The 14354-nt window shown below is 35.8% G+C and overlaps 1 non-coding gene across 1 annotated transcript; it reads right to left on the bottom strand.

Moving 5' to 3' along the window:
* Positions 1 to 9149: 9149 nt before the first annotated feature.
* Positions 9150 to 9340, bottom strand: LOC118972316 (U2 spliceosomal RNA). Its single transcript, XR_005061224.2, has one exon. It is a non-coding gene; the product is annotated as a U2 spliceosomal RNA (small nuclear RNA).
* Between the last annotated feature and the right edge of the window lie 5014 nt (positions 9341 to 14354).

Below are 14354 nucleotides of genomic sequence, written 5' to 3'. Positions count from 1 at the left end.
TCCCTGGGATGAATCCCACTTGGTCATGGTGTATGGATCCTCTTGATGTATTTTTGAATTCAGTTTGCTAATATTCTGTTGAGTATTTTTGCATCTACGTTCATCAGGGATATTGGTCTGTAGTTTTCTTTTTTGGTGCAGTCTTTGCCTGGTTTTGGTATTAGGGTGATGTTGGCTTCATAGAATGAGTTTGGGTGTATTCCTTCCTCTTCTATCTTTTGGAAAACTTTAAGAAGAATGGGTGTTATGTCTTCTCTGTATGTTTGATAAAATTCCAAGGTAAACCCATCTGGCCTGGCGGTTTTGTTCTTGGGTAGTATTTTGATTACCGATTCAATTTCCTTGCTGGTAATTGGTCTGTTTAGATTTTCTGTTTCTTTCTGGGTCAGTCTTGGAAAGTTGTATTTTTCTAAGAATTTGTTCATTTCTCCTAGGTTTTTCAGCTTGTTAGCATATAGGTTTTCATAGTATTCTCTAATAATTCTTTGTATTTGTGTGGGGTCCGTCATGATTTTTCCTTTCCCATTTCTGATTCTGTTGATGTGTGTTGACTCTCTTTTTCTCTTAATAAGTCCGGCTAGAGGCTTGTCTATTTTGTTTACTTTCTTGAAGAACCAGCTCTTGCTTTCATTGATTTTTTCTATTTTATTCTTCTCAATTTTATTTATTTCTTCTCTAATCTTTTTCATGCCTCTCCTTCTGCTGACCTTAGGCCTCATTTGTTCTTCTTTTCCCAATTTCGATAATTGTGACATTAGACCATTCATTTGGGTTTGTTCTTCCTTTTTTAAATATGCCTGGATAGCTATATACTTTCCTCTTAAGACTGCTTTTGCTGTGTCCCACAGTAGTTGGGGCTTTGTGTTGTTGTTGTCGTTTGTTTCCATATATTGCTGGATCTCCATTTTAATTTGGTCATTGATCCATTGATTATTTAGGAGCGTGTTGTTAAGCCTCCATGTGTTTGTGAGCCTTTTTGCTTTCTTTGTACAGTTTATTTCTAGTTTTATGCCTTTGTGGTCTGAAAAGTTGGTTGGTAGGATTTCAATCTTTCGCAATTTACTGAGGCTCTTTTTGTGGCCTAGTATGTGGTCTATTCTGGAGAATGTTCCATGTGCACTTGAGAAGAATGTGTATCCTGTTGCTTTTGGATGTAGAGTTCTATAGATGTCTATTAGGTCTATCTGTTCAAGCATGTTGTTCAGTGCCTCTGTGTCCTTACTTATTTTCTGTCTGGTGGATCTGTCCTTTGGGGTGAGTTGTGTGTTAAAGTCTCCCAAAATGAATGAATTGCATTCTATTTCCTCCTTTAATTGTGTTAGTATTTGTTTCACATATATTGGTGCCCCTGTATTGGGTGCATATATGTTTATAATGGTTATATCCTCTTGTTGGATGGAGCCCTTTATCATTATGTAATGTCCTTCTTTATCTCTTGTTACTTTCTTTATTTTGCGGTCTATTTTGTCTGATAATATAATTGCAACACCTGCTTTCTTCTCTCTGTTGTTTGCATGAAATATCTTTCTCCAAACCTTGACTTTTAATCTGTGCATGTCTTTGGGTTTGAGGTGAGTCTCTTGTAAGCAGCATATAGATGGGTCTTGCTTTTTTATCCATTCTATTACTCTGTGTCTTTTGATTGGTGCATTCAGTCCATTTACATTTAGGGTGATTATTGAAAGATATGTACTTATTGCCATTGCAGGCTTTAGATTTGTGGTTACCAAAGGTTCAAGGTTAGCTTATTTCCTACCTTACAGTCTGACCTCACTCGCTTATTGAGCTATTATAAACACAGTCTGATGATTATTTCTTTCCCTTCTTTTTCCTCCTCCTCCGTTCTTCATATGTTGGGTGTTTTGTTCTCTGCTCTTTTTGGAGTGCTCCCATCTAGAGCAGTCCCTCTAAGATACCCTGTATAGGTGGTTTGTGGGAGGCAAGTTCCCTCAATTTTTGCTTGTCTGGGAATTGTTTAATCCCTCCTTCATACTTAAATGATAATCGTGCTGGACACAGTATCCTTGGCTCAAGGCCCTTCTCTTTCATTGCATTAAATATATCATGCCATTCTCTTCTGGCCTGTAAGGTTTCTGTTGAGAAGTCTGATGATAGCCTGATGGGTTTTCCTTTGTAGGTGACATTTTTACTCTCTCTGGCTGCCTTTAATACTCTGTACCTGTCCTTGATCTTTGACATTTTAATTATTATGTGTCTTGGTGTTGACCTCTTTGGATCCTGTCTCTTGGGAGTTCTGTGTGCCTCCATAGTCTGAGCAACTATTTCCTCCCCTAGTTTGGGGAAGTTCTCAGCAATTATTTCTTCAAAGACACTTTCTATCCCTTTTTCTCTCTCTTCTTCCTCTTGTACCCCTATAATGAGGATATTGTTCCTTCTGGATTGGTCACACAGTTCTCTTAATATTGTTTCATTCCTGGAGATCCTTTTATCTCTCTCTGTGTCAGCTTCTATGCGTTCCTGTTCTCTGGTTTCTATTCCATCAATGGCCTCTTACATCTTATCCATTCTGCTTATAAAGCCTTCCAGAGCTTGTTTCACTTCTGTAATCTCCCTCCAGACATCTGTGATCTCCCTCCGGATGTCTGTAAAATCTCCCTCCGGACTTCATCCCTTAGCTCTTGCATATTTCTCTGCAGCTCTGTCAGCATGTTTATGATTTTTATTTTGAATTCTTTTTCAGGGAGACTGGTTAGGTCTGCCTCTGCAGATCCTTTCTCTTGTGTAACTATTTTGGTGTGGACCAGATTTTTTTTGCCTTTTCATGGTGATTGCAGTGGCTGTGCGCAGGTTGTGGGTGCGTCAGCTGGGAAAGAAAGTCCTTTCCTGCTTGCTGGATGCCTTGCCCTTCTCCGCTGCCTGTGATGGCTACCTGCACTCCTGGAGCTGCCACTGGCTTAATCTCCTAAACTGCTGTGGGCAGGGTGTCTGTCAGAGCAGCGCAGAGCCCTGTGGGGAGTGGTAGGCACACCAGGTGCACTACTCCATGCTAGCGGCGACCCTGCCGGGCAGCTGTGTGGCAGCAGAGGCCTTTGGGTCTGGCCCAGGCGGCTGTGCGTTGGGCTGGGATTCCAGTCAGCTCTTGGGAGCGTGCCTGCTCCCTCTGGCTCTGCTGCTGGTGCGTGTGGGGCTTTTCTGCACAGGCTTCTACCAGGCTCTGGCTTCACTGCTGCCAGTGTGCGCAAGCCATGCACAGGCTGTTCCGTCGCACTGCTGCAGGCTAGCCCTGTGGTGCATGGATCTGCTCTCGGTTCCTTCTAGTACTTCCACCCCTGGCACGGCTCCCACTCTCCTGCTACTGGGCCTGTGTGTCGGGGTCCGGGCCAGTTGGAGGAATGACTGGCAGGCTGCCTAGTCCTTTGATGGGCTTCAGAGCTGCATTGCCTCCATTTATGGTGCCTAAGTTTCCCCAGTATTCCCAGCTGCTGGGACAACTTCGTCCAGCTATGGGGTCCCTGTTTCTTTGAGACTTACAGAAAGCACTCGCTTTTCTTTTGTCTCAGGGACGCTGGTTGAGGGGAACTGCCCACAGGTTTTGCTTTTCCATTTGTCTAATATCCAGCACCCCATGCACCTTGTGTCTGTGTTCCCGGTGTGGATTTCTAGAGCTGGTTGTTTAGCTGTCCTTGGTTTTCACTCCCTCCCCATTCTGACTCTTTTCTTCCCACCCGGTTTTGGGGTGGGGGAGCTTTCAGGTCCCACCTGGCCATGGCTTGTATTTTACCCCCTTCGTGTGATGCTGAGTTCTTGCAGATGTATATGTATCCTGGCTGTTGTACTGCATCCACTGATGTCTCTTTTAGGAATAGTTGTATTTATTATATTTTCATAAATATATATGTTTTGGGGAGATTTCCTCTGAACTACTCATGCCGCCATCTTCCCTGATGAAGAGTAGAATCTTTTTAACCATTAATTCACTCAATTTATCCCAAACTTACAGCAAATATATCAGTTTTGAAATGTTAGAAGTATTGTCTTCCCAGTTAGGAAAAAGAGAGAGATGTATTTCAATCATTTTGATTGAGGCATATTGTTGGGGGCACAGGAGTCTCAAATAGCAAAATAATAAAAGAAAAATTAATACACATTAAAATTATAAAAATTTAAGACATACTCTCAACAATTAAAAAACACAAATAAGGCAAAGAGATGACTGGATAAAAATAATTAGAATGTAAAAATTATTTCCTATATGGTGGTAACAAATATCTAGAAAATATAATAAACATACCATAGACGTTATGGGGAATAATTCCATAAAATGTGAAAAAGACCCATGTAGAAAAAATTATGGAAATTTATCAAATTGACCAAAAGTTCTCAGAACAATCTTTTTTTTGAGATGAGAGACACTTTGATGTGTCACTCCATATCTCACTAAAATTTAAGTCAGCATGTTTTAGTTTTTCATGTGTTCAGTTATTGTCATTCCCATAAGCTTTTAGTTTTATTCTTTAGCCCGCTTCCTAGTTTATCCTTATTTACTGTATCTTCAGATGCAGTCAGTTACTAACAGAGAGCTTCATTTGTTTCCCCCATTACATATTCAAATCTATAGTTTTACTGTCTAAATTGTACATACATAGAAAATAACCTACTTATTAGAGAATACTAGTAATTCCTTTTCTATTTTGGAAACAGTGGTAATGAATGTACTAAACTTTCACAAAAATACTTTAACTTAGAATAAGGATTGGAGCTTAAGTCTTCTATTTTCAGGATTTTAACTTTCATGAATTTTAACTTTCATGCAAATTACATTATCTTGTAATTCCTTATAGGAGTCCATTGATTTGCTCCCCTAGTGTCATGTGTGCACTGGTATTTAATAAAATGTGTGACTCTATTTTGGACTTAATTTCCAATGTGTTTCCTTTTATTAGAAATAAGGACATAGTAGCAGATAAGGAGCCTTTCTTAAAAGGAGAATCACTACTTACTAAAGAGGAAATAACTTTAATGGAATAAAGAAATCAGGGCCTTTACTGTGATTCTCCTATTAGGTCTTGCCATCGTTTAAATAAAGCACACTCTTCTACTTCAAGAATTCTGGACATCATTGGATCTGCTGAGTCACAAAGCTGCATACCAAACTGTTCTAACTGAAATCTAAAGGTTAGGTAAAGGACTTAAAAGGAAAAGCCTTTCAGCAGCAAATAAATGAGTCAGAGTAGTATACTCAAATGTGATTAGAATTGTATCTAAAATTTTTTTAGTTTTAATTAGTTGTAATAGACATACATTATACTAATTTCAGTTATACAACATAGTAATGATTCCACATTTGTATTTATTGCAAAATGATTACTACAATAAGTCTAACATCTACCACCACATGCAGTTATAACTTTTTTCTTGTGATGAGAACTTTTAAGATTTGCCCTCTTAGCAATTTTCAAATATGCAATACAGTATTACCAACTGTTGTTGCCATACTTTACATTGCATCCTTCTTATATCTAAATTTTTATTAAACACACTAGGTTTTTTGACTCATTCCTATTGAAATTGGATCTATGATGCATTAATCTGTCCCTTTGAAGGGGATGTCCCAGTATGCTGCAAACTACTGTACTTTGTAAACAGTTCAGTGAGGGTGAAAAAAAAATCTGTATTTTCATGGACTTTGTCACATTCCTGGATAAGAACTTTTCTTATCATGACATTAAATGGAGAAAATTTATATTGTCTATTTTCCAAGATTCTCCAAAATGAAATGGTGGAAGTGCCCTGCTGAGATGCTGTCCCTGCCAGGTGAAAGCAGAAGGCTTTCTCTATGTTTGCTGTTTATTATTTTAAAGGGGGAAAAAATGTTACCTCTGGATCAATAACAGCATACCAGATGCCAAGGGCTATATTGATTTGCTTTAATAAGGAAAGCACATTTGGGATAGTAGCTTCAATTAGAAAACTACCTAATTAAGTTCATGATTATGCTCTATAATTCTTCAGGACAAATTTATCTTCGTCCCCTCCAATCTGAAAACTTAAATGGGAAGGTAATAGAGATGATCACTTCTGAAATTTTCCAGTGTTATATGTGATTTCCACAGAAAAACAGTGTTGCTTTTGCTTAAATATTGACACAGAGACCTATTCCAGGAGCTTCCATTTGGTCTTACTTATAATCATGAGCTGCCGAAAGGTAAGAAAGCAGGAAGAGCTGTCGTTAGCTGAGAAGATGTATCCCTACTATTCACTCATAAATGGAAGACAGTTCAATGGATGGTTTCCACTGTGCCTGATACAAAATTTTCTTATATAAAAATTGTACTACTTTACCCATCAGAAGCCTCTTCCACATTTCTGAGTGGACTTCAGTGATAAATCTGTACCACAAGAAGTTTACCAGAGTTCAGTTCAAACACACACACAAACACACACACACACACACACACACACACACACACACACACACACACACACACACACTCAACCATTACAAGGCTTATAGGAATGAGGATTTTTAATATGGAAGTTTAGATATACTTGAAGGAGTGAGCGACTGGGGATGTGAATTTTGCAATCTGTCACAAGTGTCCAATACCCCCTAATAATCTCCATATTGTTCTTTATGCTGCACACTAATGCTTGGATAACTAGGCGAGGATAACTTTAGGTTAAAAGGAAGAACTATAGCTTTGATTACAGTATCCTTCCTTAAATGAACCTATTCTCCCTTCATTCACAGATACCCGTTTCTTTGAATTAATAGCTGGTAAAGGTTTCTAACTTCCTATTTGGACGGTTAGATTAAGTAACTAGATTCACTAGAACTGAAAAGAAATGTTTGTTTTGCTTATTAATTCCAACTAATACGTTATCTGTTCATCTCATTTATTCCTAAAGACACCATGAACAATTGTAATAAAGAAAGATATTATGGGGTCAGACTATTTTGTTTACTGTGTTAATCATTTTGTTTATTGAGGTAAACCATGTTCGTCCAGCCTGTGAACAGATGAAAACTAAATGCTTCTACTTCCCATCTGGCCCTTCTGCTGTCCTCACATCTGCATTTGAAACCAGTGTCTTTCTTTTCTCAGCTATTCAATCAATTTAGGCATTTTTCAAAGATGCTGCTCTCATCTCACCAATTGGGCAGAAAGAGTTAACATATCAGGTCTGAGATTATTTTTCTTAGGAAAGCTTAAGGAACTTGGAAGGTTGGAACTTGGCTGGATTATGCGGACTTGGATTTTAGAAGGGGTCTCACAATTCCTAGAACTAATAAAAATCACTCATTGTGCCTGGAGAAAACATATAAGCAGTAAGTTTTTGCGGGACATCTGCTTTATTTCTGAAGTCTGAGATTTGGTACTTGCTAAACAGAGATTCCCTATGTGACAAGGTCTCAATAAAAAAAACTGGCACAGAATGAGCTTTCCTGGTAGGTAACATTTCACACATGCTGTCACAACTCCTTGCTAGAAGAATCAAGAATGTACCATGTGACTCCATGGGGAGAGAAAAGCTTGAACTTGGTTTCCTCTAGACTTTCCCTGAATGTCCATTTTCCCTTTGCTGATTTTGCTTGGTATCCTTTTGCTGTAGTAAACCATGACCATGAGTATAACCACACGCTGAATCCTGTGAATACTCCAAGTGAATCACTACATCTGGGAATTACCTTGGGCACTCCCTTCACATCAATATATGTCTTAAGATTCTGGTACAAGAATTGTTTATGGGGCCCTCTGGGATGGGAAGGGTAGTAGGTAGGTTACATATTTAAAGGCTTCTACATCATTTGTATTTCCCCAAATCATTGGATTCACTTCCCAACACAAAGCCAAGGAAATTCTGGTACCTCACATTTATTTACTGCTCAGTCCTATTTTCAACCAATAAGTGCTCAAAAATTTGAACAATGTCCCACTCCCAGAGCTAGTAAAACTAACCAAGAAATTCTGGTAAATGTAGCTCCTTAATAAATTCAGCCTGACTCAAAACGTCATTCTTTTCTTCTAAGTCAAGCATAACCATAATGTATCCCTACACATATTGTAAGTATATTTTACATACATAAATTAGAAAAGTCTTCCAGTTGCTTTTACTTTTGTATTTTGGAATTATTTCTCAACTCCCAACAATACATCTGAATTTGATTCTAGATATAACTGCAAAGAGAGAGGAACAAATGTAAGCCAAAACTAGAGAACAATTTACCTTATGTCTCTTGTAATTCCCTACATTGAGGACATTGCAATTTTTTAATAAAGAGAAAACTCAGTGTCATTGTCAAGGGGAAAAAGGCTCTGTAGTTAGTTAGGACTTTCAATAACATTTTTGAGATTTGGAAAGATATTAAAATATCTAAACTCTAACTTATATCCAATACTTGGTATCCCACACTTAAAGTGCCTTAAATTTTACAAAATATCCCAAGTAAGACTGCAAAAGAAGCAACATTTTAATTCAACAGTCTGAAGGATAAAACTTCACATTAGGTTTGCAGTTATTTTAGCTTGCAACATCAGCATATAAGAGATCAATGTTGGATAGAAAGAGAAAGCCTGAAGCATTCATTTGGGACCTCAGGTTATTAGTTGTCTGAACTAGTCATTTGTTTTTTTAAGCTATCCACATTCAATATTTTTGGGTATGTCATCCTGACAGTCTGTCTACCTGCCATACTGTTCTACAGAATCAGCAATTATCTCTGTTGCTGATTTTTTTGAGGCAAGTGTTTCCAGATAAATATACATTATTATTTGGTTACTTCCCTACTGTGTATTATATGTCCTTTTATACAAACTCTGATTATCGAATTTGTGCTGCCTCTAGCCTCAAGTATGCAAGATAACAAACCCACTCAAAGATGTTATTATCTGTAAAAGTCAAACTTTTTGGATGCAGATAATGTAAAATAACTATGGATAACCTAAATAAATGTGGAATTTATTGGAAAGCTACAATATGGCTCATAGAAGTAAGGAAATGCTAGAAAATTCATCTAAGAAAAACTAGCAAGAATCAAGAGTATCTAGGCAACTGAACTCATGACCAAAACCCTAATTTAGAAACAACTTGGTACATACAGCACTTACTGAAATGTTACCATTACCAGAAGCACGAAATTTTAAACTGTCTTTATTTATTTATTTATTTATTTATTTATTTCTTCTTTTTGGTGCACCGTTCCCGGAAGTACTGCAATACCAGGTTGATGCGTGGAGTGGACGGAGCAAGCTCCTATTCCATCTCCCTGCTCCAAAAATCCACTTAATATATTGTCCTCGGATAGAGGACGTATCAGATATTAAACTGATAAGAACAGATACTACACTTGATCTTAGCCAAAAGGCCGAGAAGCGATCTTTCTTTATTTTTAAACTGATTCATTGAAGTCTTATGGTGGGATTAGATTGGCCAACTTTAGGTTACCTGCCCACATACCTGCCATATTTGGCCATTTTAGATTTTGCAGCAGGGTGTTCAAGGACATGGAGGATCCCTGCCTCATGGAAAGATTCATATTCTGATGGATTTCTGGAACATATTGCCCACCATATGAATTCCATTCCTACTTGCAGAGTTTATAAATTGTCCTTCCAACCTCATAAACGTAAATTAATAACTCACTTCCAATGGTTTTAGGCTGTATAATACCTTAGAAACAGAACACTGAAGATTATGAAAGATATCTACACTCAGTTAATAATACAGTGTAAAACTGAACCAGATTTACATTATTAGTTTTGGATTAAGAGAAAAAAATGTTTCCACAGTACACAGATTATCCTGGGGTACTACTGTGGATACAAATAGGAAATGACACAAATATAACAAATTGCATCAACTGGTGAAGTCTGCAAGGAAAATAAATTATTAGAAATGGTACACCAAGCATACATTTAATGATGGTGTCCTTAAAAATACTTCTTGTCTAAGAGTAAAGAACTTCTATTTATCAGGCTTTCTTTGTTCTCTAGTAAAGATATATATATATATATCCCTGTTTCTTCTTTTTTTTCCATTGGAAAGCCTTGGATTCGTGATGTAAACTTGGTGAATTTTTAGCTATGCTTATACTGCACTAGTATTATTACTATATCTACTCCTAATATGTACTTAGGCTTATCGTGTTATGAAAGCTTTGTTTGCAGTATCGATCCCTCTCCAAAACCCTATGAGTTCCTGATTATAGTTTCCCTCATTGATTAGTGCACAAGACAATGACTTTTCTTTAGGAATTCAAATTAAATGACTTCTGAATCCACAGTAATTGGGTTTTGTTCAGTATTTTTTATAGAAATATGACAATTAGGTCATCTTTCTGAAATTTTTACATTCTTGTTTGTAGAGTATATTGTAAAGAGCACTCTGTTTATGTATACCCTTTGTATCATTCTCAGTGACTCTCTAGAGAAGATTCTCAGAGACCGTATCTCTTGCATTTGCATAAAACTCTCAGCTTACTACAGAATAAAAATATCCCTAAATTCTGACATTCAATTAGGCTAAATCAAAAGAATCAAGCTAAATTTTAGACAGTTTGGAGTGAGGTTTTAGCCTTCTTTTCAAAAAAAAATTTTGTACCACATTGCAGTTCCCAGATGACATATTTATTTGTGTAATACACTATAATACATAACAGTTGCTCCTCCCATACTGCTATACAAATCAGGCAGTTTATGTGCTCTTTCTGGAAAGGTACTGTTTGATATAGTACCTTTAATTCCCAGCACTGTTTCCCCATTACTTTTTCTTCCTCTGATCCCCAGCATGTTGATACATCAAAACATTTGTTTGAAAGTTCTTAGTCAGCCTTATACTATTGGAAAAGTATTGCTTCTTCTGTTGGAAACAGAAAATAAACTGTGACAAACCTTCCAATATTCCTGATATCCATGTTGCCAATTTTGCAATCCAGTTTGTCGGTTTCCTCTTTAAAAGCAAAAGCCTACTATTTATTATAAGCATTAAAAGACTAACACTTTTTTTGTTCTTTCAACAAGTTTTAAAAATATTGTTTATGGTTTTATAATATTATACTTTGCTTTTGACAATTTTCTTCTAAGATTATTATTCCATTTTTTTCTTACTTAATCAGTATTGGGTTAAGTTGTTCTCTCTGACAAATATTACTGGAGGGCCTTCTTTGAACTATGGACTGGGATACGTACTGGGGGTTCTGTTGGTCAGCAACATAGGAGATGCAATCCTGGATTCATATTGCATGAGTGACTTAGCAAGTGAAATGAAGATGAATAAATCCTAAGGGCACTAAGAGTTAGTGATGGGAGTGAACAGTTTCTAGAAAGCACACATGAGAAACAGCATGGCAAATCACTGGAACTGAGGAACTGAATTTCTGCTGTCAGGATAAAACAACATAGAACCTAACAAAATATAACCACAATTCTTCAGAACCGAGGGCTTTACTCCCCAGTCCGCTTCAGATGTTCTGCAGTGCTTTGCATCTTCAAAGGACAATGTGAGAAATAATTAGCACTTGAGGCAAGATTTTTGAGTTGTTTTGATTTCCTGCATGGCTCATAGTCTAACTTCTGAGAAATCTGAAATCAAATGGATTCATACATTTTTGCATTAAATTACCTTTTACAATATCTTTTGGAAATAAAAAGGCTCAAAAAGTTATTAGTCCTAAAAAATATGGGTACTTAAAATATTCTTATATGCTATTGTTCAGATAGTCTTGGGGAACCTTTCCAATTGCTAAGGACAGACCCTAATGTATAATAAAAACCTAAGAATTGTTACTTGGTAGCAGAAATGAGAGATGAAAGACTGAAAGAGCAATTAATTCCTCTAATAAGCTAAACAGTTGGGTTTGAAATTTTTATAGCAAAGCAAATAAAAGAACATGGGCATTATAATTTATTTTTTAATTGGAAAGATATAAATTCTGAATATGCATAATCTTCCTGCTGAGGTCTATAATAACAGCAACTGTATTAGTTAACTCTGTCTACTCATGATTACAGGGCATGCTTGTGTAACATTTTAATATGAATTATATATGTTGAGGGAGATATGGTTTTATTTCATAATATATTCTACTTCATAAACAAAACATGTAAAATTAGATTCCACTACAATCTTTTATAGCATACCAAATTCTCTCACTAAATTTGTTCTCATTAGATTTACAGCAAACCCATGTTGTTGGTAGAGCAGATACTACTGCTTCCCTTTACTTAACATTAAGAGATATTAAATAACTAGGTTACTATGAGAAAATAATAAAGCCCCATGTGTCATTCTCCAACTTAGAACCTGTCATTCACTCTTCCTTTTAATTTCCACAGCCTTTTTTAAATAAAAAAAAATCATTTGGGAGAAAAACAATGACAGGAATGAAGTTTTTTGGTCTACATATATCTTCAATACATTTAAGTAGTGGGCCAGTCATACAATTCTATCTTTCATATTTGTTGCTGCATATTTCCAACTAGGCTTCTGGATCAAAGAGCATATAATTTGGTTGAATACAGATTATTTCCCTTTGCAACTGTAGGATGAAGTTCACAGAGCTGGTAGACAGACAAGTCCCTTCTAGGAACATCCATTTAGCCACCTAAGAATGAAACCATGATCCAGTATCCCAAAACCGCACTGGAGAAATATTGTTGCACAAGTACGTGCCCTTGCTATACTCTCACTCTATGAGATACAATGTCATTTATGCAAACAGGGTCACCATTTGTATTCCCAAAGACAGGTTTGTCTAAAGCCTTTGTTTATGTAATGTTGCTCTTAGAGGACAGAAGAGAAATACTTTGTGTTCAGGATTGGTAGTGAATAATTTGGAATTGTAATTTTGATAGAGTATAAAGAAAAATGGTAAAGTACTTAGTATCTTAGACTGTTATCTTTCTCAGTCTTGTAGCTCTCTCTTACTGTGAATTTGCTTTATTTTTGGTCATTGCAGGCTTTTCCACCATGAAGACCTTAGTTTCACATATGTGGCTACCTCCCTTGAGGGAATGGTCACTTTTACCAGTTCCTGGTTCAAACATTCTGGGAAAGAAGGATTCTACTAGACCTGGGTTGGTCAGGGGAGCAAAAGAGAGAAAAAGAATGTTTTAGAACAGCAGAGTAAATTCAGGATTTTCTGAATTATGAATAGTATTCAATTATATGTTTAATGAAAAGTAAATAATGTTAAGTTCAAGCTTTATTACAAAACTTAAAATTGACATATGGTAATTTTTTTAACAGGAGCATGGTATGCATTTCCACTTACTATTTTTTCTTGTTCAACACCTTGCAGAATTTAGAAGTTTTTTTTTTTATTTCAAATTTTGTAGAAGTGCTTTTTAAATTTAGGTATTTGCCCAGACCTTTTATCCTTAGGCATTCTATCTTTTCTTGCTAATGTAAATGTAGTATTTCCTTTATGATATTTTCTAAGCAATTGTTACTATGTGGCACCTAAGATTTCTATATATTACTTTTGTAGGATGAAATTGGCAGTATTGGTAGACAGACAAGTCCCTTCTAGGAACATCCATTTAGCCACCTAAGAATGAAACCAGGATCCAATATCCCAAAAACTACATTGTTTTATATTTTCAATATTTTTAGTTTATTTTGCTTGATTTTTATGAATATAATATCAGATCATCTGAGTAAAATATTTTATCCACTTTTTAACAGTATATATGTTTTCAATTTCTTATCAGCTCAAATTCTACTGTCTTCTATCTTCAGTACAATGTTAAGTAATAGCTATGTTGATGAATGTTTCTTAATTTCCTTAGAATGAAATAGCATAAATGAACATATAATTAAAATACAGCTACTCTTTATTATTTATTTCATTTATCATTTAGTGTTAACCCCATCTCAAACAGATATATTTTATCAATTATTTACCTCTATAGGAAGGATCACATAAACATTTGTTAGATATACTAACATGATAAGTTACATTATCCATGGTGATGATGCATTATTTTACTATCCTACTAGATTTTATTTATTAAAATTAATTTGGCTTTAATATTCATAAATGAGATTGGTCTTCACCTATAATTTATATTGGTGTTTGTATTGTTTTCTTAAAATAAAAATTAAAACATTTTATTTTATCCTTGATATTCTGGAAGTATATAAGTAGCACTGAATTTATATGTGAGTGCAGTGTAAAAATTCTTTTTTAAATCATATAAACCAAATATATTTGGGAGAGGGTTGTTATCTCTTTATTCCATGAAAATTATTCTATTTAGATTATCTTCCTCTTCTAGAATTCATACTCATAAATTACATTTTCTAAAAATAAATTATAACCAGGCTTCCCAGTGTATTTGTATAGAACTGAGCAAGATAATTTCTTATGAGTCTTTTCATTTTATCTTTGT

This window comes from Manis javanica, chromosome 2 (assembly GCF_040802235.1).
Source record: "Manis javanica isolate MJ-LG chromosome 2, MJ_LKY, whole genome shotgun sequence".
In the NCBI taxonomy this organism is placed as follows: domain Eukaryota; kingdom Metazoa; phylum Chordata; class Mammalia; order Pholidota; family Manidae; genus Manis; species Manis javanica.
Note: the sequence above shows the minus strand (reverse complement) of the source record. Positions and strands in the feature narration are given on the sequence as shown.